The sequence below is a fragment of the Python bivittatus genome, unplaced genomic scaffold, assembly GCF_059951505.1.
Source record: "Python bivittatus isolate LINGU-HERP-01145 unplaced genomic scaffold, Pbiv_v1 ctg000850_np1212, whole genome shotgun sequence".
NCBI classification, from domain to species: domain Eukaryota; kingdom Metazoa; phylum Chordata; class Lepidosauria; order Squamata; family Pythonidae; genus Python; species Python bivittatus.
The window spans coordinates 27,161,925-27,186,073 of NW_028277112.1; the positions used below are offsets into that span (position 1 = coordinate 27,161,925).

Sequence of the window (24,149 nt, forward strand, 5' to 3'; positions counted from 1 at the left end):
TGAAGGCAAAAGGAGAAGAGGACGGCAGAGGATGAGATGGTTAGATAGCATCACTGAAGCAATGAGCATGAAACTGAGCAAACTCAGGGAGGCAGTGAAGGACAGGAAGGCCTGGCGCAATATGGTTCATGGGGTCACGAAGAGTCGGACACGACTTAACGACTAAACAACAACATGATATGATATGTAAGCAATGACCATATCAATAAACATTTTATTGTTATTGTTACTTTTAATATGTGCTTTTAACTCTCTAGATTTTGCTTTATTTTAAAAAATTGTTAGGAATGTGAGTAGAGGATACAGATTTAAATCAAATCAGAAAGCTTGTGTAACAGAGGCAGAAGATATTCATGTGAAAATGTTCATTGAATATAAGCTAGGGTTTCAAAAGCTGGTTGTGTATCTTCAAAGAATAGCATTCAGTCACTGTTATCATCCCCAAAATATGAAGGAAAATGCTGTGATATATCTACAAATATATAGAATCTTTTGTTCACCAGATGGCATTTGTCCATTTTGTAATTTACAAACATGTCTTAGCAGCAGAAACAGGCAAGCGTGCTCAGTCATGAAATTAATTATGTTTTGTCATGGCAAAAAAATCTCAGTTTCAGAATACGGGACTCTGCAAGATGAATGTTCAAAAGGCACTATGCTGTGCTTTTCCCTCTCTTTCCCTGCATATTTATTCTGATGACTTCTAAATTATTCATTTTCTTTAAGCAATCAATATTAATAATACGATTTGCTCCTTGGCATTTTTAGTCACACTTCTGTTTAACTGACTGTAAATAAAGGTCACTAGGAGGTTTCCCGCTGCTGTTCTGAAGGTCCTTGCCTAATTAATTCCCAACACTTCTTTTCCCTATGACTCTGATTAGCTGTTGCAATCAAGCTTTGCAATTAGCAGTCTTCCCACGCTGAGATCTGCTCGTTGCAGTTCAGCTGAAAAACACACATTTGTATACTATTTAGGACTTCTCAGTAAGACTTCCTTTCTTTATGTCTTGGTCACACAAACATATTAAGATCCGTTTGGGTGGTTGGGTGCACATACTTACAGGCATTCCTTCGTTACTAATATCTATAGCCTAGAGCACTTTGCAAATCTTCTAAGAGTCTAAGCATAAAAACTGGACTCTGGGCTGCCACAGAGAATCTGAGAGCTATATCTGAACCACAGGTTGGCCAGCTATTTCTTATTTAAGGTGGGTACGACTCTCCTGGGCCGAGTGCTGCATTTGGCCTTTCAGTGGCATGTTGGGGTCTGTAAAATCTAGTGAGGGAGGCTAGACTAAAAGTAAATTTCATTTACCTTTAATTGAAATGAAAGCCAAATTTCTAATGCTATATTTAAGAATTGTCTTCCTTCATCATACATTAAAACAACTGGATGCCAGCTTTGGGAGAACTCTAGGGCCATGTCCCCATGTAGCACTGAGGCCTCAAGTTGTGTTCTGCCTACAGGATGCAAATGGGGTGGATCTTAGCCATTTAGGATGTTTTCTAAGATAGATGAATGTTTTGCTGTGCACCAAATTAGAACTGGGGGAACATCTAGCTGGATGTTAGTTTCATTTGAAATTTCCTTTGTTTTTAAACACTCTTTCTCTCTCTAATATCCATCCACTGTTTTTCTCCAGTGTTCCTTTCTATTAAAAGACTGTGAGGAAAAGAAAGGGAGGAAAATGGCATTCCATTATCTGTAGTTTTACTTAGGCAGGTAGGAAAATATAACAAGCTTAAAATCTTTACCAGTAGTCTTAACCTACTCTTGTTCTGACAGCAGCAAGCCAAAGCATGCTTGCCCTGAACAAGCAGATTTCTCTTTCCTTTCTGTTCCAGCAAGTGTATTCATTTAATCTCACAGGGGATCTGACAGCTTTTCGAGCTCTTAAAGCAATTCTTTAGCACTCGCTGAAAAGTGCTCTAAGCCAAAGGAAAGAATGCTGACTGGTGCTTACATGCAGGGACCTGCCATCGGCTATATACGCGACAAGGAAGACCCGTCTATTTTACAAATGCAGTTGTTTGGTGCAAAAACTGATATGAGCTAGTCAAGGTCTTTAGAAGCATCCTCCTAATGAATGTGGAGAAATAATCTTCTCCGCTGATGAACAGAGTGATGCTATATACTGGAAAAATAACATAAATGAGGGATTTCAGCTGACATTTTGAATGCAAATCCATAATTCCATATAAAACAGTCTGTCCTTGCACCTTGCCAGTTTCTTCAGAAAACTACTATTTCTAGGCTCTTTGTGGAGAAAATGTAACAGAATGGGCTGATCCAAGATTTACTGACTGAGAAAAAGGATAAGATGGTGACTCTTCTCTAGAGAAACCTAGGTGAACTAGCAGTTGAATTTTGCTTCAGTGATATGTTGTCCATAACACCTGTTGAATGTTAGTTATTTAGGTATTGGGCAGAATGTAGCATAAATAGCTCTAACTTTCAATGAACTCTTGCCACTGCCTATCTACCATCCATGACCTGAAGTGGCTCCTTTGTTCTATTTCTAGAGGAAACACTGATGATGGTTAAGGCAACTTACATTTAAAGTTGGCATATGGATGTGCTTTGAAAGAGTGGGCCAAAATGGAACAATGCTTTGGCTCATATTTCTTTTTTAACATGGTATATATGTCAATGTTAATTCTTTTCTATGCCTGAAGTGGGAGATTTCAGAAGACATGTTACATGTTGTTGTAATCCAATAATTGGACTTTGAAATTTCAGTCTTGAATTCTCTGACAATTTTAGAAAGAGCAGAGAATTTATTTGCTTCTTTGTTTTTAATAGTTGGTTATCCAAGGTAGGATTTTAGTTCAATCTGTGATCAATTGTCCTGAAGATTTTTTTAAGATATTGAGAAGGCAAAAGGCAGAGTAGTCATTTACCCCCACTTCTTTTCACTACAGTCTGTCAATACATTTTTGTCTCCACTGTTTTTGGTCACTGAAGACAGTAGCCAAATAAATAGGAAGAACCAAAACTGCTGAGATAACACTTGGGATTATATTTTAATTGATTTGTTTTACTGCTTTGAATGAAAAGTATTGATCTAGTCAATCATTTCAAATACTGAACTCTACTTTCAATAGTGTAACACCCCCCCTCCCCCAAATATGTGAAGCCCACTGCTCTGCCCTAAAAAAGGCCATGCTTGCCCTTCAGAGAGAGTTTTTAGCAGGCAATACAGGGTCAGATTATCTGCATTAGACATGATGAAGTAGATAATAGGATTGTGCAGATCATTGAATTGGAAGGCAAAAAGTCCTTCAGAGCATGTGGCTCGCAAATGCAGTCTCTGTCTTCAACTCCTTAAACCAAACACACATGACAGAGCTGCTTTAAGGAGTTGCAAACTGCCCTAGTAAGTAAGCTAAATTCCAGCAATAACTTGCAGCTTATTTATTTCATATTCCATTCATTTATATACCCTGTTTATATCGCACCTCAATCCAAAGACTCTTGGCAGATTCCATGATATGAAAAATGAATAAAAATATCCATGGCACATTAAATGTAAAAAAGAATTAGATATAAATCAAACGAATAAATGAATAAAATCCTCTCAATACCAATCACAAAGATAAAATATAGGCCATGAATAAAATTAAGAGTGAAAGATGACACAAGTCATGACCTCAGCTGGAATGCTCTCCAACAGAGCTCAGTTTTCAACACCCTTCTAAAAATCTGATCTGGTCTGATCTCCCTAGGGAGGCAATTCTGAAGCACGGATCCCACCACTGAAAAGCAGCACCTCTTGATGAGTAGTAATGCCAGGTAATCAATTATAGCAGGCTCAGCTATATCAAACAAGCAGTTACATGCCGATAACAGTTACATGCCGATAGATGTTAAGAAAAATGACCCCTTTTAAAAAAATGGGGTCTTGATCTTTGATGGTTTATTTGTTGTTGTTTCTTGTTTTCATTTGCTTGCTGTAAAAAAAAGTAAAGTCCAAATCTGTCTACTGGACTAAATAAACTCCCTATTCTAGGAAAGGGCCTCTATATACTACACTATGCAGTACACACAACACAAAGTGTTGTGGTATCTTGAATGCAATCTTCTTTCCAACTCCATTTCTAATTCAAACCACTTCTACTTTTTCAACGCAGGATAAAAGTGAGTTTTAATGACAAGTTTCTAGCACTATCTTTAAATATATTGTTTAATGCAAAGAAGCTTAACAAAGTTGTGAAAGAATAGGGAGCATCTACTACTTAGCAAGAAGTGAGAAGTGAAAAAGGTGAGGACGGATTTTAAATGGCTTTTGGTGAATGTGTGACATGTTCTAAGGAAAGACTTAGAGTTGGCAAGTTCATGAAGGCTGAGATAGTTAATTATTTCATTTCCCCCCCATTGGTACCAAGAAGATAAAAAACTAGATGAGGCATGTCCTTTGAGATATTATTTGGAAAAAAAAAGAGTGAAAAGTTGGAACTCTCAAAAAGCATTAGAAAAGCTGGCATTTAACTCTTTATCTGAGCTGTTTCTCTGATTAAAATGACCTCCCTGGCTATTTTCTCATCCAAGGTGAAAAAGGTATGGCAACCAAGTTTTTTTTTTTTTTTCCTGAGAAGAAAAGTCACTTGATAATGGGAATTTAATCAGAAATGTTACTCATGCAGAAACAGATCCCCTCTACTTGCTGCTGGTCTCTTCAGAATTATAGCAGACTGCAGTTGTGTTTTAGTAAATCGAAAAAGATTTTGAAAAAATATATACGTCATGATCCTGACCTATAGAATTTTCTGCTCCATGGGCAAGCTGTAAATCCTGAGCAGTTAGGCTTGCAGAGAATTGATTCCTATCAAAACCCACTGAAAAGGAAATGTTCCTTTTAGAGAAAAAGAAGCACCTCAGCAGAAAATGCTAAGGAGTATTCTTTGCCATGCAATGTTGCTGCTAGAAAAGTTAGCTGGATCCCAGAAAACACCTGCATACCACTGGCAAACAGTGTCTGTTATTCAATTAGCCTAAGTAGGAAGAACAGAGGCCAAAAGACTAAGTGCATTAGATTTCACTTATAATATATCTATAAAAAACTTTTTAAACTTTGAGTGTGTCAGAGCTTGGCATTCCAATAGAATTTAACAATGCAGTAAAATAAAACCTTTCCATCATTCAACTTTTATCCATGGTACGGGGCACACAGATGATTTTCCTCTCTTCCAAGCTGTGATCAAAGTCTACATATTTACAGTACCCTGCTTTTTGATCAGATCAGATCTGTCTTCCCTTTTCCACAAACGTTTAGAATTATGGCACTGGAATCATTAAGGAACTGCAAAATTTTTAAAAAGTTGGTTTTTTTTCCCCTAGCAGCATACCAAATATTGTGGCATTATACTCAAGTAAAGAGTTTTGCTTTGGTTTTAAAAAACAAAGCAAACATCTAATTGATTTTAGCAGAGTGAACAATTGTGTGGGTTTTGGGGTTTTGTTTTGTTTTTTTGCTATCCTAAGTCAGGCTCAGCAGTTGTTGTTCTTACAATTTTGAACGTGCATACATTAATATTTTAATAAATTTAGCAAATCATGTTCAGGAGTTATTATATTCTCCTCTAGCATTATGGTTAAAATGAATGAATAAGTGAATCTGTGCTACTGATCCTATTATGGGAATGTTGGATGCTTTTTCTCCAAGGAATCTTGGGAATATAATTGAAGGTGAATTTGCCAGACTTATCTGGCAGAATAAGTGACTTAGCTTGTGTTACAATTGCTATTGACATGTAATACAATCTGATTCAGACACAATTTTAACTACTAGCTTGTGCCAAAGGTACATAAAGTTTGGGATTGCACACACCTGGCCATTCTGTGGCACAGCAAATCAGCAATATCCATTTTTAAATTAACCAGACTGCCCTCTGGCATTAATATGTCTCGGGATGTAATTACCAAAAAAAAAAAAAAAAAACCTTTGTAAAAGGGGGCTCATAAACATCCCTCCCCCACATCAGCAGTAAACTAATAGCTCATAATATCAGACTGAGGCAGAGAGAATAAAGGAGAGCAGTGCCAGTGCTTCAGCTTTGCTCAGAAAAGAAGCTCCCTTAGCTTTATCAACTAACATCTGGCAATAACCATTAAATCATCCTGTAGCAAAGGCCCAGTAGAGAGACTGGTGACTTTGGGATCCTCTGCTCCTTGAATATCTTCCATTTTCAATTTCATGGAAACACAATAGCTTCATAAATAATCACCAATATTTGAGTGTGTTTTCCTGCTCCTTTAACTTAGTAAGCCAATAACTAGGGGCATCTTTGGGAGTGGGAAAAATCAAAACAGTCAAGATAGTGCCTGTGACAACACAAAGTTCTGCCCCCTTTTTAGGTGTATTGCACGTGCAGGTGCCAGTCATTTTTAGCTGAAGAGCAAGAAGGAAGAAAATGTCAATATCTAAATAGCCTAAAGTAACATTTGTGCTGCTGTGCTGCCATAAGATGTTCTACAAACTAATGTAATTTTACAATTTATGCTATTCAAGGGAAAGTAAAGTGTACTGTATCATTTATTTAGTATATCTGATTACATTCTACACTTTGTTGCATAAGTTTTAATACACCAAGGTAACTGAGTCTTTGTTTTTATTTTCATAGGTTAACAGGTTTAGTTAGTTTGATAGATTGTATAGATTTAATATGAATAATTGTATATTATATTATATTATTATATTATATATTATATTATATATTTAGGGAAGCTTTATTGTAGTTTACTATATTTTATCTTGTTATAAGCTGAACATCAGCTGAAATAAAGTCTCTCTGTCTCATTGTGAAATTCATATCCCAACAGTACTTTAAGGCAATACACTCAGTGGCCACTTCTTCAATTTTAATCACTATATACATGAGATTAGTTTAGATGAGATACAATGACTGGCTTGAGATCACCAAAAGAGCTTTTATGGCTGATAGGGAACTGGAGTAGAACCAGCTGAAGTCTACCAAGTCTTTCCTTTCAAAAGAAACACTCGCTTGCCAGCATACCAAAACTCATAATCATAATGCTACTTTGCAGTGTGCTATGAATATAGCAACTGACAAGTATATGCAATATTATTTCAGCCCTGAAGCTCTAATGGTGCCGAATACAATTGAAGGCATCTAGACACGAATGAAAGTATATACAAATAAAAGTCTAAGAATAATTATAGACATAAATATCAGTAGTGCATGCTTAAAAATAGACCACAAGGCTTCTGTGAAGCAAAGCATTTATATTTATGTGTTTCTGCATTAAGCCCTATGCATATCAATAAAAACTGCCTTAACCAAGAAGGGGAAATGCCTTAATATATTTGCTTTGATAAATCAAGTTGACAAATGAATTCTACTTCCAGTTAGTTATAGTTTATTTTATGATTAAAAGTTTTGAGTGCTGGTCAAAACTCTTTTGAATATTCCTTTTGAAAGATTATTTATCCCATTCCTTCAAACACAAATTATTTAGTGAATTCTAAAATGCAAGAGTAATACTAATGGATGGGTCTTATGCTATTCAGTCTGAAAAGGGGCTATGTCAAATAAATTCTAACCCTTTTAGTCAATTCTCATGCAGCTGCCTGGGAGTAGCTGAACACTGTTAATGGCTATCTAGAAGATATTCAAGATTTTAACTAGGAGCCCCAGGGCCATCCACAGGTGGGTCAAAAAAGTCAAGATAGTGTCAACAACCCGTGATCGAAGCCTCTTTTTGTATGTATCACTGGGGAGAGGCAGGGTTTCAATTACAGTTACAGCTACCGTCTTTACATGTTTAACCCTTCCTGCAGGTACCTTTAAGAAACCCCATTGGCTAGTACCCCACCTGCTGCATAGCAACAGGGTTAGGTCCCAAATAGTAGAAGCAACCAAGTAGACCTCATTGTGCTAAGAAGCTTCTTCCACCACACCCACATTTTGTCTACTGAATAAGCCAGAGGAATAACTGATAAAAGCTTGGTCAGAAAGCCAATCCCTGTTCAAGCAAGCAAACACATGTTTTACTAGCTAATTTCAACTCAATATTGCTAAAATGGCTGCATTCTATCAGAGTCAGGGCATTCTTGTGGTCCAGGAGTAAGCAAAGTGATACTTATGTACAACAATGTGTCTGTGAGTGCCTGTCTGCCATGTTATCTGATCTGCCTGATTTTGTAAAGATTCTTTCTTTTTTTAAAATAAATTTTATTTAAAGTTTTAAAAAGAAGATTAAAAACTAACAAAAACTACTACAAAGTAAAGGAAGAAAAGAAAGGAAAAAAGAGAAAGAAAGGACAAAGGTACAAAAATAAAAGATAAAAAGAAATAGAAAGAAGAAGCTTCCAATTTCCTTTGCAGCAAATACAAGTATAATTACAAAATTATCTCTTACTCTATGGTTACAAAAAAAGCTCTCTTTTTTCTATCATCTAATATTTTCTAATCAATAAAACTACAAATCAAAAGTTTTTTTTTTTTCTGTTTCATGTAATAAGTCCATAAGGGGTTTCTGGTCAGTAATAAATATAGATGATGTCTTTTATCTAATCAGTTTAGCCATCTCTGCAAGTTCCGTCATCTTCACCTACCATTCCTCCATTGTGGGACGTGCTGCATCTTTCCACTTTTGAGCATATAATAGTCTTGCTGCAGTTATCATATATAAGAACAAAGTTCCATAATGTTTTTCTAGCTGTTTATCCATCAGACCCCAAAGGAAAATCTCTTGGTTTAATTGTACATTAGTCTTTAAAATCTTCTGGATTAGTGCATGTATTTGAGTACAAAATTTTCTGATTTTTTCACACGTCCACCAAATATGATAGAATGTCCCTTCACGTTGTTCATATTTCCAGCACAGATTCGAAGTACCTTTATACATTCTAGACAGTTTCTCTGGTGTCATATACCAACAGTACATCATTTTATTAAAAAATTATTTAGAACTAGAACGTAATATAAATTTCAAACTTTTCAACCACATATTTTCCCATTGTTCCATTTGTATATTATAACCAAAATGTTTAGCCCATTTTATCATACATTCTTTAATCTGTTCTTCTGTCTCAAATTTCAATGAAAGTTTATACATTTTAGCAATTACATGTTCATCACTTATATACAATTCTATTTTAAATTAAGCATTGCATTGTTCAAAACCTTAAAATCTTTTATCTACTTTAAACCTTTCTGATAATTGTACATAAGAAAACCATTGACGAGTAAGTCCTTCTGTTATCAAATCTTCTCTTAATTTTATTTTACATTCCCCTCGAAAGAATTCTAGCGTGTCACAATAAGTTAGCCATTTATGTTTACTTATCATTTCTCTTCTACAAAATGCTTCTTGTGCTGAGAGTCACAAAGGTGTTTTCAGACACAATCTAGATTTGTATTTGTTCCATATTCTCAGAATGGCATGTCTAACATAATGATTTTTAAAATCTACATTAACCTTAGCTTTATTGTACCACAAATATCCATGCCACCCAAATCTCAAATGTCCTTCTAACTCCAATAGCCTCCTATTTCTCAGCAACACCCACTCCTTCATCCAAGCTAAACAACAGGTAGCAAAATATAATTTCAAATCAGGTAGACCCAGTCCTCCTCTTTCCTTTACATTTTGTAATACCTTATATTTAATTTGTGTTGTTTTTCCTTTGCCATATAAATTTAGGTATATCCTTCTGCCATTGTTCAAATGATGAATCGATTATCAAAACAGGCATTGTCTGAAACAAAAATAACATTCTAGGTAAAACATTCATCTTAATCACAGATATTCTCCCCAACAATGACAATTGTAATTTCTCCCATCTTAACATGTCTTTTTTAACTTAATTCCATGTCTTAACATAATAATTTTGAAATAACATACAGTTCATGTTTGTCATAGTAATACTCAAATATTTAACCTTCTTCTCAATCTTAAAAACCCGTTTTATTTATCAATTCCATTTGATCTTGTATTGTCATATTTTTAGTTAACATCTTTGTCTTCTGTTTGTTAAAACCTGTAAATGCACTAAATTCTTTTAATTTACCCATTAACAATTCAATTCCCTTTAAGGGGTCTTCCAGAATCAACACCAAATCATCTCCAAAAGCTCTTAACTTGTATGTCTCTTTTTTTATCTTTATGCCCACAATCCTCTCATCTTGTCTTATGTCTCTATTCAATATTTCAAGAACTAAAATGAACAAGAGAGGGGACAATGGGCAACCTTGTCTTGTTCCTTTTTGTATCTCACAAGGTTTGGTTAAATCTCCTGTAACAATTATTTGTGCTGTCTGTAAAGTATAAATTGATTTCACCCATTTATAAAATTCTCTCCAAAATGTATATCTTCCAAAACTTTAAACAGAAAAGTTGAATTCAAATTGTCAAAAGCCTTCTCAGCATCTAAAAAGATCAATGTGGCTTGTTTTTCATTACATTGTTCCAAATATTCCAAAATATCCAGCACAGTTCTAACATTATCCTTCAGTTGTCTTTTAGATAAAAACCCACATTGGTCCTCATGAATAAATTCTTGCAAAATTATTTTCAGTCTTTCAGCTAAAATCATTGTGAACAACTTATAATCATTATTCAATAGTGATATTTGTCTGTAGTTTCTTGCTAAAGTCAAATCTTGTCCCTCTTTGGGTATTAATGTTATATTGGCCTCCTTCCAAGTCTCTAGCATCTTTCCTCCCTATAAAATAGAATTCATCGTGTTTTATAAAGGTTGTAAAAGTACATCCTCAAAGCATTTATAATACAGACTCAATCCATCTAGTCCGGGCACTTTTCTTAATTTATTCTTTTTAATAGTGCCTGAAACTTCCCTTATTATTATAGGTTCATTTATAATTTGTCTTTGTTCTTCTATAATGCTCAGTAAATTTTGTTTTTAAAGATTTTTTAAAGATTCTTTCCATGAAAAAAAAATGAATGGAAAACAAAAGACATGCTACAGAGCAAATAATCAACCTCTGCCATCATCTTTATGAACTTACATGACTAACATAGGCATTTTCAGAAAATAAAGACAGTGGGTAGCTATAGTTTGGTGCTTTGGAAAACTGCCCAACTCTCTAGAAAAAAAATTAAGATAAGTTGGGTTGGTATTTAGAGAGTCACACGGATGACCTTGAAGAATTTAGAGAGAAATTACATGGTATTCTGATTTTATTCAAAATCATTTCAGTGAGTGTGTGATGAAGATGATGTGCTAAATGTCCTTCACAGTGCAATACCAGGATATATCAGGCAACACCTTGCCAAAATAAAATCTCGTCATCTATTTCAGTCGTCTGGAGGGTGCCTGGTACAATCCCTTTCTTACAAGGTCCATGGGAAGTGGGACAGGGTACAGGCCTTTTCTATTGCAGCCCCCATTTTAAGAATTCTCACCCATGAAGGATGCCCTACTCTACACACATTTTGAAAACTAGCCAAAGCAGGATTGTTCCACTGAGCATTTGGGCTTTAGTTTAGTTTAACTGAATGGCGCCTCTGATGTGTTTCATTTTTTACTGATTGTTATTATCTGTATGTAACTTTTAATGCCTTGTTTCGATTTTTTTTTAACTTGTATTGACTTTATTGTACCCTATCCTGGATATATTTGAACAGGTTATAAATATTGTAAAATAAATACCTAAACCCAAAACCTTTTTCCAGTTTTCTCTTTTTTTCATAGGCAGTTCACAAAGCATTTGTCGATGCTTGAAATAAGGTCATTTGCAACAATGCACACTCTTTAGTCACTATTTAGTAAATATATCTGAACAGTGTGAATGCTCTATTCTACCAGCTATTTCTTTTCAAAGTGGAGCTGGAAATGAGTTAACTGAGTATTCATGCTGCATAAGTTCCAGCATTAAAATAGTAAAAAGCCAGGATTAAATATTGTGAAATCCAATATTTCTCCAAATGCTACATTTCCTACAACCATCTCTCCACTGCTAAGCTCTCTTGACAATTTGCTAGGTCAAGTACCCCGGCACTGATAATAGGGGGGACAGGTGTGGGGAGGGGAGAATTGCTTTCCATGAAGCCAAGTTATTAAACCAGGGCAGGGGGAGGGTGGCAGCAGGGAGGAATCTGGACCCCTTCCACTCTGTTTATGAGGTCTAATGGCAATTCCAGAGACTTGCACTCAATAAAATAATAAGCTGGAAACAGTTGGCAAGAGAGGAATATACCATCTGGACAAACTAGCAGGGCTACCAATAAACACGATCCTCAATAAATATATAAAGGTATACAACATCTAGAATAAATATAGTATGTAATATTGAAAAAAGAAGAAGTCCAGTACATGTGCATTAAGGAATAAAAGGGAGGTCCTGGGACAAGGCAGATAGTTGAAGGCATGGGTGTCTGTCAGAAGCCCCAGTGGAATTATAATGAGGTCACATGTGTGGCTACATTATCATGCAAATGACACAAATTATGTACCAAAAATCCCTTGCCTCTCTTGCCCCCACAGATGCCCATGATGAAAGGACTGCTGGTCATGTCATTTGTACAAGCAGCAGTTTGACAAGTAGGAACAACAAAAGAAAATCCTGAAAAATTCAGTGGTTGTCATATAGAGAATATTGGCCCATTTCTCCTCTAATTCTGTAAATTTATCTAAGGCTGCATTTCTCAACCCCAGCAACTTTAAGGTGGCTGGGGAATTCTGGGAGTTGGAGTCCACACATCTTATAGTTGCTGAGGTTGAGAAACATTGATCTAAAGTTTCTCTTACCCTCAGTCAGAGGATGCTCATGGTATTTAAAGAGGGGCAGGCGGGGTTAAGCCATCCAGTATTATACTGAAAAATGCATTCAAAGGATAGATTTAGAGCTGTAGAAAAACCATGCCCTTAAGTCCGGGATTTGATTCAGTTTCTTCAGTCTCTGTAATGAAGTCTCTTCCCTTTCCCCTGGTACCATCTAGGGCCTCTCAACTCACTTTTGTTCAGCTGCAAACTGAACCAAAGAAAACATCTGCAGAGCAAAGGTGAGGGTATGGTCAATGTGTACACTACCTCTCCATCTCCTATATCAAATAGCCTTGAGTGCAAGAACCACCTTTTTGGTCCAATTACCACATCTGGACAGTCTTAAAGAGGGTGTGTGTGGCTTCATCACCCTCAGTCTTTCAAGGGTCCATATTTCTTTATACCACTGCCATTCATTCTGTTCCTTTTGGTTCAGTTTGCGTGGCACTGGGAAATTGAGCCATACAGCTGGGGTAGCTAGCCATGAATGCTGGCTTGTCCTGACAAGCAGGGCAGTTAAAGACCTGCCCATGTCTTATTTGAGTTAAATGTATTGTTCAAATGTTAGACAGACAACTTCTGTATGGAATAAGCAAGATAATAGAATTATAAGCAGACCTAAACTGATCCATAGCTACCTTCTCTGGTGACTCCCAGAAGGACGCTGTCTATGTCCTTGTTTAGATGACCTACTTAATTCACATCAACAGAACACCTAAGCAGAACATGTCTTTGTGGTGAATGAATTTCATTTCTGAAGGCAGGAACACTGAGAGAAGGATGACAGAAAAAGCACTGCTCTATATGTGTCAACTTAGAAATGAGTCCAATTGAGTTCAGTAATATTTACTTTCAGATGGGCATAAACTTACCTTTTGGTGGTTAATGGCTGCAATACTTATCTAATATTGAAAATAAACAAACAAACAAAGGTTGCGCTTAACATTTGGGGGAGCAGAGGGTTGCAGAAGACTGGTGCCAGCCCTTTTTTTGTAAAACTGCTTGATTTTTTTAAATGTGGTATAGCTTAAGGTCAGCACCATAGCATCTGTTTTCTGCTTCAGAATGGCAAGAGCTTTTTGCCATCCATTTTCAACAGTTAAGACCAAAGAGGCTCTAAGAACTGCAAGAAGGAAAGTCAGTTGCAGGCTGCGCACCGCCAATCTAAAAAAGGTTGGGTTTAGGCAGTGTTGTCCAAACTTGGCCACTTTAAGATGAGTGGACTTCAACTCCCAGAATTCCCCAGCCAGCATGGCTGGCTGGGGAATTCTGGGAGTTGAAGTCCACTCATCTTAAAGTGGCCAAGTTTGGACAACACTGGGTTTCGGTGAAATAAGATGCTGCTTCTGATGTGCTGGTTCAAGTCTTGATTATTTCATGGAAAGAGTTAAATAAATCACTTTCTACTATCCCTGAAAATTATCACCAAATGTTCTTTCAAGAAATAGGAAGGCCACAAAAACAGTGGTTAGGTATTTTAAAAGTTATTAAAATCCTAAGTCTTGTAGCAATTGAGATAAATATTGGCATCCATTCAGTAATTACAGAGGTTTTTGAGAAACTAATCCGAACTCCATATAATATGCTTGATGTTTATTCTTTACATCCGTATTCTAGAGGGTGACAGTTGGCAGAAGATGAAGGAATTATAGTATAGAGCCAGAAGATTGTACTTCTTATGCTTTGACCTCACAAGATATTCTAAAACTGAGAGCTTGGGGGAAGAAACAGGTTGCGCTATTTCCCAGACAAGCCCTTGCAAAAAGAAGTATATAAACAAGCCAACAGTGGGGAAAAAAGATGTGTTATAATGTTTCCCTCTGAACATTTTAAAAGGGAAAACATACATTGCACCAATAACAGAAGACCAAATGACATAGAATTAGGTGTATATTATGTTTAAGTGGTTTCACAGCATACCAGTTTGTCATACAACCAAGTTAGTCAGTTGGCACAACAACAACAAACTTCACAGATGTACAGTACTATTTTCTTCATATTGTTTGCTTTGGTCTTCTATATCATCCATAGTTTGATATTGTGTGTGTGTGTGTGTGTGTATCAATATATATGTCTACCTCCATGCATATGCTGGTGTATGTAGCTGGCAAAGGTTCATACCATCAATAATATGTTAGTCTTCAAGTAACTTTGAACTGTGGTGCTGGAGAAGACTCTTGAGAGTCCCCTGGACTGCTAGGAGGTCAAACCAGTCAATCTTAAAGGAAATCAACCCTGACTGCTCATTGGAAGGATTGATAATGAAGCTCAAGCTCAGATACTTTGGTCACTTAATGCGAAGAGAGGACTCTTTGGAAAAGACCCTGATGCTGGGAAAGATTGAAGGCAAAAGGAGAAGAGGACAGCAGAGGATGAGATGGTTAGATAGCATCACTGAAGCAATGAGCATGAAACTGAGCAAACTCAGGGAGGCAGTGAAGGACAGGAAGGCCTGGCGCAATATGGTTCATGGGGTCACGAAGAGTCAGACATGACTTAACGACTAAACAACTTCAAGTAACACAAATCTCTTTCTTGTTTTTCCATATTTTAGTTTTTGTGCTCCCCCATTTCAGCGGTGTCGCATTTGGGCAGTAGCAACACTGAAAGCCAAGTCTGCTGGAGGGATTGACTTTGAAGTTCATCCACTTCTTCCTAATGGGTTTGGAACTGAATAAAGTCTAAGTACCATTATGTACTTAAAATAATACCCAATCTTTCATTTTGTTTTTATTCCAGCACATAATTATTTCTGGCACTGTAATAAAAATTCAGAATCATAATCATAAATAATTATGGAGGCAGACTGATTTTATTGAAGCAGGACTAATGTCAACATTGGCTTTTTCCACCTATTGCTCCTATTTAAGGGAGAACTGTTTGCGAAGCTAGTCCTTTGCCACGTTTGTTATCTTGTAACTGGAACTTAAGTTATTGACATACCCCTATGATTATAATTAGTGTGCTATTTTCTTCAAAAAGCCCTTAGAATTTTTTTTCCTATTTTTTTTATGTGTATCCTTTGAAAGTCATTATTTTGTTTATACATATTTTATTTTATTTATTTTATACAATTTATTTTTGTTTATTTATGTTATACAATAAAATCCTTTTTGGTGCAGTGATTATGCAGACTATTTACAAAGCCTATAACAATGTCCTATGCAGAAATGCTGCATTGTTCACTTATTCATACTCTGAAGAGACACAATTATTAGATTCAGAGATGTCTGCATTTCAAGTACCATCTTTTACAAAGGCAAGCATCTTATTTTAGATTGCTTTTACACATTAATGCGATGAGTGATCAATGTTATATGCTTCAGAACACTGAAAAGAATAACCTCTTAATAAAAAAACAGGAAACTAAATTAACTATCCTTTAATGATCCCTTATCTCCTCTCTACCCCCAACATATGGAAAATGCGCAAACCTTCTCCATGTCTCAGTACATGATTATACGTAATAAAGCTGTGCCTTATCAAACTGATCCATTTGAGAAGTCTGGCAGACATAACTCTGGCAAGATATATTCCTTACAAAAGCTTGCAATTCTCCCAGGTTTGCTATTATAAATGATTTATTTCTATCATAAACCATTATCCATCTCATGGTCCTCTGACATTACAATGCTGTTGCATTCAGCACACTGTGGGATAGTTGATGGTTTTTCTTCCTGGTAAATATGAAGATTGACAGGCGTGTGACAATGCTAATGAAAAAGCTGAGGCCAACTCTAAGGCATTTCTTTCAGCTGAATGGTTCCAGCAAACAATGCAATGGCAGCCTTTTAAAGCAAAACTCCCATCATGCAATAGAACCTGCAGGAAGGTAGACCTCACAGGATGACTAAGCATCTTTCTAAAACTACATTTGCCAAAGGCAGGAACAGGGGTGTGGGGAGGGAATTGAATTACTGCTCAGAAATAATAATTGTATACAGAGCAAGCCACAAGGATCCTACAACTATTTAAAAGCTTGGTTATTAAAATTAGAATTGTAGCTCAAGGATAGCAGATATAAATAGATATGTAGGTTACCAACTCTGACAAATGTTAGTTTGTAAGCACCTCTGGGTTGGGGGTTAGTTAGTTTGTTAATTTATTGTTTGTTTGTAAAAGACCATGCATTTGGATGGCATTGAATAAATGAATAAATAATTAACTTTACCATTTACAATGAAGGAGAGTCAGCTGAAGAGCATGAATACAAATGCCGAATGTCCAAGTATCACAACCTTGTATTTCTTCATAATCTGTTCTCTAGAGATGTTCCTTAAAAAAAACCAACTAAGAGAAGATGGATTTCCTTTGCAACTCAGGGTGAAAGCTAAAACAGCTTGTTCTCAGCTGCCTTGCTTCATGAATTAAAATGGAGTAATGAATTTGTGTGCAAGATGACCATGTAAGACCTTGACCTTAATATCACATTTAACTGCAAACAATCATAGGCCACAAATTAGAAAACTTAAGCTATTTCTGATGTATCAAGGGAACCCCCTTTAATCTGATCTGATTGAATACACTACCCAGAATTTCTAGGAAAGAAATTGTCACCCAGTTGCAGTCCTATTTACAATGTGGTTAGAATTTAATCAATTTAATTCTAAATATATTGGCTTAATTTGGTGACTGAATGGGGTTTGGAGTTCAGTCACCAGAATGTGATCGAGCTTTGGGTCAAGTACTATGATTTGGAAGCTATGTGACTTACACATATGGTTTCAATAGCAGGGATAAACAAGAAAAGTATTAGAAATATGGCATTAAGATTAATCTTCATGAAGACATGAACATTAAGACCTGAACATTAATCACCTAATAAGAGTAATTCACTGTGAGGCAAAATATTTCAAAATTAGAAAGATGAAAAAAAACCCCAACATTTAAATTAAGGTAATTAAAGTATATCATTGAATTCTAAGGCTATCCCAGGGCTAAGGTGTTCTGATCCTTTTTCACATCATTTCTCTTTTGTCCTTACATGATCTTTACAGATCCTTGCACTTTAAAAAACACCTGACACACTTCCAATTTACAGAATTACAGAGTTAAGCTTTTAATATTTATGCTACAGTTATGCTGAGGCTGTAGAGTTTCACCTCCCAATCAATTCAATGTCTCTTGGCATCGTGAAGTATCTCTGTTTTAGAAATTAGGAGTAGCTACTAATTCACACATGTTTTTCAGGGAGTAGAGTCATTTGATTGAGTCAAGTCTGCATTAGAAAGTGAAATAATGAAAATAAAGACAATGGTCCAATAATTTGCAATCCCTCTCTAGGCTAATCATAAACTATTTGGTAGGGTTCATATAAAAAGTGTCTTTCACATTATATCCTCTGATGATATTCAGAATTACTCATGGCTTCTAAGCTTGTATATCCAGATATGGGTTAAATCATGGCTACCAAATTTTTCTGGCACTGTAGTAACTCAGGGCCACAGCATTTGTGAAAACCACACAGTTTTTTATAAATGCAGCAGCCATTTGTCCAGTTGCATATTGATGCCAATCCTATTTAGTGCAACTTGCTAACAGTTGAAACTTCCATGTAGTTAAACCACAGGTCCATTGGCAAACCTACTAGAAGGCTAAAGTCATGGGGATGGTTGCTGGTTATATGTCCTTGCTATGTGGAAGAACACTTTTGAAGCTTTGCTGAAGTTTCAGTAATAAAATAATAATTATGTTTGGGCCACTTGCAAACTAGGAGGGGGCTAACCTTGGAGTGTGGTACAGAATACACGCACAGAAACAATTGGAGACAAAGTAATTTGAATTCAGATTAGAGAGCCACTTTATAGAGACATGAAAAACTCATCAAAACATATAATTATAGATTTAATTGCAAGCCCAAGATATGTTTGATCTTGCATGTAGTTCTAATTTTAGCATAGCAGTTACCCTCACCAAGTTTTATGTTAACTTTCATAAATTAAAACTTCACAATGTTTCAAACTGGATTAGAAATGTTAATGGGTTTAACACCTGCATTTTTCAGCTAAAAAAAAAAAAGGAGAGTGGCTTTCCACTGTACAATCAAGTCTTAATACTAGCTTTAGTTTTTCCCAGGGAAAAAAAGATGTCTCAGATTAGTCCATGTAAAATATGCTAGCCTAAAACTGCTGTCAGAGCATGTTTGCCTAGGTTTAGTAAACTCTGTCTAGTTGTCAACAGTACCTCAAAGAATGGAAGAAGGCCATCAAAGTATTAACAAGGTAATTAGTCCCAGAAATATATTACAAATGGAAAATGCATTTCCTCATTCATCTTCCTAGTAGATAACCACTGTGTATATGGCCCATTAATTGTGATGTTCATATATTGTATGGGCAACTTTGAAACTAAAGCAAATAACTTAAAATATCCTCACTATGCAGAAGTGAGTGAAAAATCTCTTTCTCAGCAAAAGAATGTCTAATATAATAAGTGGGCATTTTGAAAATGAAATGCAAAAGTGTACAAGATCAGAGCAGTTAGAAAAAAATGTGCCTGACAAAAAAATCTTTGGATCCATAACACAATATGTGTCATTTATCATTTTTAATACTTGATTTTATAATGTCTGAATAAGAGAACAGAAGTCTAGCTGTTCTAATAGTAATCATTTGTTTTGTCAGCAAAACAGTGTATCAAATGATTTATAAAGGCAATATTCAAGCTATAGCTTGATGTAAGAAACATATACTTTTCTTCATGAAATGTATTTTGATTTATTTTATTTCTAATATATCCACAGCCCAAGATTCTTCAACCAGTCATTGAGGTTTTACCTTGCTAGGGAACAAACTTGGTTAGTATATGGCCATTTATTTCTCTGACCCAATCAGGAGATTCCTACATGTAGCAGTTGGCTATATCTGTTCATCTGAGAACTTTCCACCCAAATAACAATAGATAACCAAACCTAACAGCTTGGAAAGTAATGTTCACCTGTTAAGGAAATGGAAAAGTTACTGGTGTAAGGAGATCACCATATGAAAGAATTCTGCACAAAGAGGATGTTGTTGAATTTGTCTGTGAACTTGGGAACCCATTCATATGAAACTTGATGAACCTGATTCATTCACTCAGAAATAGCATAAAATAAAAGATGTTTGACTTTGCAATTACTTTAAAATATCCATTTCTGTCAAATATGAAACAGAATTATTTTTATAATTTTTGAACTCCAATTATAAGTCAAAAGGAGATACAGAAATTTGGATTTCTGAACTGAATTTCTAATTTCAGCCTTAAACTGAACCTGGGGCAGGTGGGAGTTGGTGGTGGTCATGCATGCATGCTCTGAGATGAGGTGAACTGCATTCTAAATTGCTGAACAGAATCACATTTTGTATACGTGCACTTGTTTATAATGGTGTAATTGTTATTGTGTCAGTAATGCTGGTATTTTATAATGCTTAAGGGGATTTCATAATTACCCTGGAAATTAATATGTTGTAGTACAGAGTTGCAGATATGGAAATTGCATTGCTGTTCAAGAAGCAGATAGATGTTAGATGTGTTTAACCAAGTTTATCTGTGCCTTTTGAGTCTGAAACTACCATTTCCCTCCAGGAATGATACCACAGCATTCTGCAATAGAAATAAGAACATTAAAAAGCTCCTCAACATCCCTTCTGCCCTTGGTGACCTTGCCAATAAGAAAGCTTGACACAATGATTGGGATGAGAATATATTAAAGGTCATAACAACCCACTCCAGTGCTTCTGCTCATGAGGTGATTATTTTATTAAAGAGTATCTACAATAATTCACTAGCTTTCGTATAACAAGTACATTGCTTTCTCAAGCAGCTGCACAATTACATGGACACTTAAGATCGTCGCTATTTTCCATTTCACCTGCACTAAATTACTTTGTCACTGCTATTGAGTCAGGGCACTGCAAAAAACTTGGCTTCATAATAGAGAGTGTGTTCATTCAGAAATTAAACGCCTCTTCACACGTTAAGGACGTTTGCAGTTGATCAGTGCTATCGTTTTGTTTTTATTTTTATTTGGTTCAGCCCTGGAATGTATAAATATCAGGATGAAGTGCAAGAAATAAATAAATTGCTGCTTCAGGATGCGTACTGTCTCTATTGCTCTCATAACAACAGCTTGTTTTATCTACATTGACCTTTTCCAAGCTGGTAGCATGCAGGTGTTTTGGACTTCATCTCCTAGAAATTTCAGCATATCTGGTGGGCATCAGGCTCTGGAACACTGATCGTATCAGTCCCTCAGGCTGGTTTTGCCTCAGATTGGGCAGATGTGGAGCAAACAGCTGAAAGTCATGAAAAACTTACCAAATGAAAGCAGTTTGACAGTGGAATCAATTAACTAGAGGGACAATGTTTTACTGGTTACAGTATGTTCAAGGAGACGGGCAAGACAGTCATCTAACCTTACTTTAGATTTCTGCACAGAACAGGGACTCAGTTGGCATCAAGAGCCTCTTCCAATCTGATAATTCCATGACAATGGCTGTCTTGTGGGGAAAGTCAGAGGAAAAGTCTTTGCACAAAGCAACTTGTCCAATATAGCTTCAGCAGTGCCTCCTTAAGGGCTTTAATATTTATATCTTGAAATTTAACATCATGTAGGACGTGTGTTGCTTTTTTCTAAACACTTTTGCTGGCTTTTCAGAATCTCTTTATTGCTTCCCCAAGTGCAGGCAGCAGAATGGAACATGTTATGCCGCCAGCCTCCCATCACTTGTTGTAGTAATGAAGGTGCCTTCAGGGGAGTGAGACTCCAGTTACGGTCTCTCAGGGAATTATGTGTTGGAAGGAAATATATTTGATTGGGGAAGTGTTCCTCGCCAAGCTTTTGTGAAAACCCTTTTTCTTTTCAAGTGGAAACTGCTACTTTTGGATTTTAATGTGACTGTTCTTGCCTTCACCCAACCAATGTATAGGATGTGAGAAAAAATCAAGTCCAGATGTCATATAAAATCAGTCCATCAAAACTGCCCCAAAGCTACCATAAATATAATGTGTTTGTTTTCAACCGCTGCAATGGTGCAAGGCAGCCAGAAGCTAGCAAGTGTTACCAGCCTTTAATTCCTATAAAATTCAATAAAAATGCACTAGAACTGTTTTTTAAATAATTTTAAAAGTAGGGCAAATATGCTTCTGTTATCCTGTTATTTCTGTCAAGCCTGCAGCAGTTCAGTAAAACGGGCATTTTCAGCAATAAAAGGCGTAAGAAAAAGAACCACTCTAAGTATAAAAGGCTGAAATCCATGACTTTTCCTTTGTCCCCCTGATATCTCAAACGTTGCCTCTTGATAAAGCTGAATTCCAGGCACCCAGCTGATGGATGCAGAAATGGTATTCTGTGCCTGATAAAGACTGTGGTGGTAAATTATGAATTAATGATTGGAGGAGAATCTATCGCTTGTAACAATGTGAAATGAAGGACCCATGGTAGGCAGAGAGATCCTTAAATCCACAACTGAATTGTGAGAATAAAGATTCTGGATATCCACTTGCATGTCATGGTTTGCTTCATAAGGAGCTGTTATCGTCTAGTGGTAGAAAGCTCTGAGGCAAAGCAGGCCACTTTTTATAACATTTGGGATTCCACTTTTAAAAATAAAATTCAGGAGACAGTGACATTATCAAAGAGGCAGCCCCAAATTTCCAGATTTATTTGTGTTTGGATGGGGAGTGCTTGGAGTGGGTTAAGGCAAAATACTGCAAATGGATTCACTTAGCAGAGTCTTAACACATTTTTAATTCATTTAAAAAATCCCTCAAAACTATTACATGGACAAAGATTGCCATTTTGCTGGTGAATTTTGATAGGGTGATCTTGGAAAGTTCCAAGAGATGCAAAAATAAGTCTGAGATCAACATGTGATCTGCAGATTGCCCACCCCTGCTCACACCCCAGATTGCTCACTCCACATACACATATAAACTTATAGATTCATACATATCATCATCACATCAAAAATTAAAAAATATAGTCATGATAATCACAGTCCTCAAACCCCAATGTTTATAGTCAAACTTTGTCTAGTGAGTCATTGCTAAGACCATAAAATGATTAATATTTCATCTTCAAGCCATCTTGAAGGGGATACTATATCACCTGCAACTGTGCTTACCATGATGCTTAAGAAGGAGTTAGATGCCTTTTCCAATGCTACGATGTGGGTGGAGCACTTCTATTAATAGCAAAGTCCAAATTTATCAGGGGATTACTTCACTTGGAGTACACCAATCAGATAAATATGGTGTATGGAAAGAGAGGTTTAATCAGGTCAAGACTTAGCTTTTGATTTCTCGATAGCACATCAAAATTAGTAGATGATGGCACTTTGACACCATTAGCATTTCTACTTGTTCATCCCTCCAAACCCAGCCTGTGATCAGCTTCACTTTTTCTAAGACTAGAACTAGGAACACACAGGAAGCACCATGAGCCAATCACAGTGCAAAGATCTGGGGTCAACATGTGCTTGTGATTCTCTTCTCCATTGTCTGCCAGAAACAAATGGTTGTGTACTTTGCTAGTGGTGAGAAAGGAATTGGGGGCTGATCGCTTTTCTGCTTCCAAATGTCCTTTTCCTGAATGCTAAATGAAACCTGACACCAATTACACCTACTGCTAACAAATGCACTCAGTCTATAAATGCTATCTTGAGACTGTGTCTGAACTGCAAAGCTCGTGCCACATCTGCCTATTTTTTTTTAGATTGTTTTGATTCACACTCTCTCTTTCCTGCCTGATGAAGAGTTTTGGAAAACTCAAAAGTTTGCACACTGTTTTCAGTCATTTTGGATAAGCTTAATCAAGGTTTTATCTGATTATAGATTTTTATTTTATTTTGTGTGATGAAACAACATGACTATGACTTCTTTATATATTCTAAAGATTCTAAGCTCTACTGATCAGCACCACAGTTTAGCTGAATATGTGAACTATCAAGGAACGTCTTCTTGGGTTCTGGTACCTTTAGTGGGTGCCAGATGGGAAAAGCTAGACTGAACTTAGCTATTCCCCAGATTTTTCACTTGTATGACTCTTGTAATATGATTCCTGGTTAAAACTCTGGAATTAAAATACCCACTTCAATACATATTTTGATCATTTTAAAAATATATATTGAAGTGGATATTTTAATTCCAAAATAAGTTGAGTGTTTTGATGGTCAGAAGCCTTACTACATCTGTGATCAGAATTTTCCTATTTCTTTTAAAGGTTTTTTTTAACAGTTGGCTTTCTGTCACACGCACACACATTCTCTCTCTCTTTCTCTCTCTCTCTCTCTCTCCTTATACTATAGGATTTTTTTTGTTTGTTTCCAACTTCAGAATAATATGAAAATGCATTATGACGGGTCACATTTTTTTTAAAAAAAATAAGCCTTTATGTTTGTCTTAACTTCATTGCCTTTT

General features: G+C 36.2%; 1 protein-coding gene across 1 annotated transcript in view; it reads right to left on the reverse strand.

Moving 5' to 3' along the window:
• Positions 1–8,278: 8,278 nt before the first annotated feature.
• The window catches only part of LOC112542064 (uncharacterized), a 148,695-nt gene continuing 132,824 nt past the window's right edge, over positions 8,279–24,149 (reverse strand). The window contains exon 4 of the transcript XR_015793790.1: positions 8,279–9,725. The gene's annotated coding sequence lies outside the window, so the exon portion shown is untranslated. The remainder of the gene's footprint in view (positions 9,726–24,149) is intronic.